We start from the raw sequence: 5000 nt of genomic DNA, 5'->3' as shown, positions 1-5000 counted from the left end.
AAGAAGCCGAGTAGAAAAAAGTTAAAGTACAAACGTGCAAGCATACTAACCTAACCCTAGGTAAGGCATGTCAGAGCGAAAGACAGTAATTTCGAATGAGCCAAGAAAGAGCGGTGCGGGGCCGGTCGGAGCGCACCCTTTTCTCGGTGGCTGGCGGGCGAGAGAGTGCTGCGTCGCCGGCATCGGCGTCGGAAGAAGCCGAGCCGAAAAAAGTTAAAGTACAAACGTGCAAGCATACTAACCTAACCCTAGGTAAGGCATGTCAGAGCGAAAGACAGTAAACTCGAATGAGCCATGAAAGAGCGGTGCGGGGCCGGTCGGAGCGCACCCTTTTCTCGGTGGCTGGCGGGCGAGAGAGTGCTGCGTCGCCGGCATCGGCGTCGAAAAAAGCCGAGCCGAAAAAAGTTAAAGTACAAACGTGCAAGCATACTAACCTAACCCTAGGTAAGGCATGTCAGAGCGAAAGACAGTAATTTCGAATGAGCCAAGAAAGAGCGGTGCGGGGCCGGTCGGAGCGCACCCTTTTCTCGGTGGCTGGCGGGCGAGAGAGTGCTGCGTCGCCGGCATCGGCGTCGAAAGAAGCCGAGCCGAAAAAAGTTAAAGTACAAACGTGCAAGCATACTAACCTAACCCTAGGTAAGGCATGTCAGAGCGAAAGACAGTAAACTCGAATGAGCCATGAAAGAGCGGTGCGGGGCCGGTCGGAGCGCACCCTTTTCTCGGTGGCTGGCGGGCGAGAGAGTGCTGCGTCGCCGGCATCAGCGTCGAAAGAAGCCGAGCCAAAAAAAGTTAAAGTACAAACGTGCAAGCATACTAACCTAACCCTAGGTAAGGCATGTCAGAGCGAAAGACAGTAATTTCGAATGAGCCATGAAAGAGCGGTGCGGGGCCGGTCGGAGCGCACCCTTTTCTCGGTGGCTGGCGGGCGAGAGAGTGCTGCGTCGCCGGCATCGGCGTCGAAAGAAGCCGAGCCGAAAAAAGTTAAAGTACAAACGTGCAAGCATACTAACCTAACCCTAGGTAAGGCATGTCAGAGCGAAAGACAGTAATTTCGAATGAGCCAAGAAAGAGCGGTGCGGGGCCGGTCGGAGCGCACCCTTTTCTCGGTGGCTGGCGGGCGAGAAAGTGCTGCGTCGCCGGCATCGGCGTCGAAAGAAGCCGAGCCAAAAAAAGTTAAGGTACAAACGTGCAAGCATACTAACCTAACCCTAGGTAAGGCATGTCAGAGCGAAAGACAGTAATTTCGAATGAGCCAAGAAAGAGCGGTGCGGGGCCGGTCGGAGCGCACCCTTTTCTCGGTGGCTGGCGGGCGAGAGAGTGCTGCGTCGCCGGCATCGGCGTCGAAAGAAGCCGAGCCGAAAAAAGTTAAAGTACAAACGTGCAAGCATACTAACCTAACCCTAGGTAAGGCATGTCAGAGCGAAAGACAGTAATTTCGAATGAGCCAAGAAAGAGCGGTGCGGGGCCGGTCGGAGCGCACCCTTTTCTCGGTGGCTGGCGGGCGAGAGAGTGCTGCGTCGCCGGCATCGGCGTCGGAAGAAGCCGAGCCGAAAAAAGTTAAAGTACAAACGTGCAAGCATACTAACCTAACCCTAGGTAAGGCATGTCAGAGCGAAAGACAGTAAACTCGAATGAGCCATGAAAGAGCGGTGCGGGGCCGGTCGGAGCGCACCCTTTTCTCGGTGGCTGGCGGGCGAGAGAGTGCTGCGTCGCCGGCATCGGCGTCGAAAAAAGCCGAGCCGAAAAAAGTTAAAGTACAAACGTGCAAGCATACTAACCTAACCCTAGGTAAGGCATGTCAGAGCGAAAGACAGTAATTTCGAATGAGCCAAGAAAGAGCGGTGCGGGGCCGGTCGGAGCGCACCCTTTTCTCGGTGGCTGGCGGGCGAGAGAGTGCTGCGTCGCCGGCATCGGCGTCGAAAGAAGCCGAGCCGAAAAAAGTTAAAGTACAAACGTGCAAGCATACTAACCTAACCCTAGGTAAGGCATGTCAGAGCGAAAGACAGTAAACTCAAATGAGCCATGAAAGAGCGGTGCGGGGCCGGTCGGAGCGCACCCTTTTCTCGGTGGCTGGCGGGCGAGAGAGTGCTGCGTCGCCGGCATCGGCGTCGAAAGAAGCCGAGCCAAAAAAAGTTAAAGTACAAACGTGCAAGCATACTAACCTAACCCTAGGTAAGGCATGTCAGAGCGAAAGACAGTAATTTCGAATGAGCCATGAAAGAGCGGTGCGGGGCCGGTCGGAGCGCACCCTTTTCTCGGTGGCTGGCGGGCGAGAGAGTGCTGCGTCGCCGGCATCGGCGTCGAAAGAAGCCGAGCCGAAAAAAGTTAAAGTACAAACGTGCAAGCATACTAACCTAACCCTAGGTAAGGCATGTCAGAGCGAAAGACAGTAATTTCGAATGAGCCAAGAAAGAGCGGTGCGGGGCCGGTCGGAGCGCACCCTTTTCTCGGTGGCTGGCGGGCGAGAAAGTGCTGCGTCGCCGGCATCGGCGTCGAAAGAAGCCGAGCCAAAAAAAGTTAAAGTACAAACGTGCAAGCATACTAACCTAACCCTAGGTAAGGCATGTCAGAGCGAAAGACAGTAATTTCGAATGAGCCATGAAAGAGCGGTGCGGGGCCGGTCGGAGCGCACCCTTTTCTCGGTGGCTGGCGGGCGAGAGAGTGCTGCGTCGCCGGCATCGGCGTCGAAAGAAGCCGAGCCAAAAAAAGTTAAAGTACAAACGTGCAAGCATACTAACCTAACCCTAGGTAAGGCATGTCAGAGCGAAAGACGGTAATTTCGAATGAGCCAAGAAAGAGCGGTGCGGGGCCGGTCGGAGCGCACCCTTTTCTCGGTGGCTGGCGGGCGAGAGAGTGCTGCGTCGCCGGCATCGGCGTCGAAAGAAGCCGAGCCGAAAAAAGTTAAAGTACAAACGCGATGCTAATGAGCGAGCCGTTGTCTCGACTAATATGTAGGGGGCGTTCGATCGAGCGTCTGGCTTGAGCGCTTGTCGGCCTAGCAGAACGGTCGCATTGTTATGCCCGGGTTTTAGGCACCGCTGCAGGCGGCCGGCAGAGCTCTTGTTTGTGCGAAACTGAATGGATCGAGCCCGAGAGAGGGCGAGCAAAGAAAAAACGCAAATCGCTCCGCCTGGCACTGCCGGCGAGAGCGTGGACGTCGCGGCCAGCGACTGTTGAAGCTGAGTACGGCCGCAGGCGATCGCCTCGGTCTTAAACGAATGCGACGAGCACGCGCCGGGCGGCCCAGCAAGGGCCGAGCGCAGCTGTCGCAGCTATCTGGTTGATCCTGCCAGTAGTGATATGCTTGTCTCAAAGATTAAGCCATGCAGGTGCAAGTATGAGTTCTCGTAAAGCGAAACTGCGAATGGCTCATTAAATCAGTCTTGGTTTATTTGGTCTCGTAAGCGAAGTGGATAACTGTGGTAATTCTAGAGCTAATACATGCATTAAGCGCCGACTTCGGGAGGCGCGCTTTTATCAGATCAAAACCGACCGGGTTCGTCCTGTGACGTTTGATGACTCTGGATAACCACGCGGATCGTACGGTCTCTGCACCGACGACGTATCATTCAAGTGTCTGCCCTATCAACTGTCGAAGGTACGCTACGTGCCTACCTTTGTGATAACGGGTAACGGGGAATCAGGGTTCGATTCCGGAGAGGGAGCCTGAGAAACGGCTACCACATCCAAGGAAGGCAGCAGGCGCGCAAATTACCCATTCCCGACACGGGGAGGTAGTGACGAAAAATAACAATACAGGACTCTAACGAGGCCCTGTAATTGGAATGAGTACATCCTAAAACTCTTAACGAGTATCCATTGGAGGGCAAGTCTGGTGCCAGCAGCCGCGGTAATTCCAGCTCCAACAGTGTATGCTAAAGTTGTTGCGGTTGAAAAGCTCGTAGTTGGATTTTGGGCGAGCGCCGCCGGTCCGTCGCAAGGCGTGTCACTGGTTGCGTTCGCCTCACCTTCGGTTCTCCGTCGGTGCTCTTGACTGAGTGTCGGCGGTGGCCGATAAGTTTACTTTGAAAAAATTAGAGTGTTCAAAGCAGGCTGTTCGCCTGCATAGTGTTGCATGGAATAATGGAATAGGACCTCGGTTCTATTTTGTTGGTTTTCGGAGCACGAGGTAATGATTAAGAGGGACAGACGGGGGCGTCCGTACTCTGCCGTTAGAGGTGAAATTCTTGGATCGGCGGAAGACGAACTACTGCGAAAGCATTCGCCAAGAATGTTTTCTTTAATCAAGAGCGAAAGTCAGAGGTTCGAAGACGATCAGATACCGTCCTAGTTCTGACTATAAACGATGCCAACTAGCGATCGGGAGGCGTTACCATGACGACCTTTCCGGCAGCTTCCGGGAAACCAAAGTCTTTGGGTTCCGGGGGAAGTATGGTTGCAAAGCTGAAACTTAAAGGAATTGACGGAAGGGCACCACCAGGAGTGGAGCCTGCGGCTTAATTTGACTCAACACGGGGAAACTCACCCGGCCCGGACACAGGTAGGATTGACAGATTGAGAGCTCTTTCTTGATTCTGTGGGTGGTGGTGCATGGCCGTTCTTAGTTGGTGGAGCGATTTGTCTGGTTAATTCCGATAACGAACGAGACTCTGGCATGCTAAATAGTTACGCGACCTTCTCGGTCGGCGTCTAACTTCTTAGAGGGACTAGTGGCGTTTAGCCACACGAGATTGAGCAATAACATGTCTGTGATGCCCTTAGATGTCCGGGGCCGCACGCGCGCTACACTGAGTGAAGCAGCGAGTGTCTAACCTAGGCCGAAAGGTCCGGGTAACCCGTTGAACCTCATTCGTGATTGGGATAGGGACTTGCAATTGTTTCCCTTGAACGAGGAATTCCCAGTAAGCGCAAGTCATCAACTTGCGTTGATTACGTCCCTGCCCTTTGTACACACCGCCCGTCGCTACTACCGATTGAATGGTTTAGTGAGATCCTTGGATCGGCCCCGTCGCGGCTGGCAACGGCCGCGTCGGCGTGTC

General features: G+C 54.3%; 1 non-coding gene across 1 annotated transcript in view; it reads left to right on the top strand.

Moving 5' to 3' along the window:
• Positions 1-3273: 3273 nt before the first annotated feature.
• Positions 3274-5000, top strand: part of LOC144418558 (small subunit ribosomal RNA) — a 1810-nt gene continuing 83 nt past the window's right edge. The window contains exon 1 of the ribosomal RNA XR_013473548.1: positions 3274-5000. This exon is cut by the window's right edge and continues 83 nt beyond it. This is a non-coding gene — a ribosomal RNA (small subunit ribosomal RNA).

The sequence above is a fragment of the Styela clava genome, unplaced genomic scaffold (genome assembly GCF_964204865.1).
Source record: "Styela clava unplaced genomic scaffold, kaStyClav1.hap1.2 HAP1_SCAFFOLD_18, whole genome shotgun sequence".
Lineage (NCBI taxonomy): Eukaryota > Metazoa > Chordata > Ascidiacea > Stolidobranchia > Styelidae > Styela > Styela clava.
This window is presented reverse-complemented; position numbering and strand designations above follow the sequence as displayed.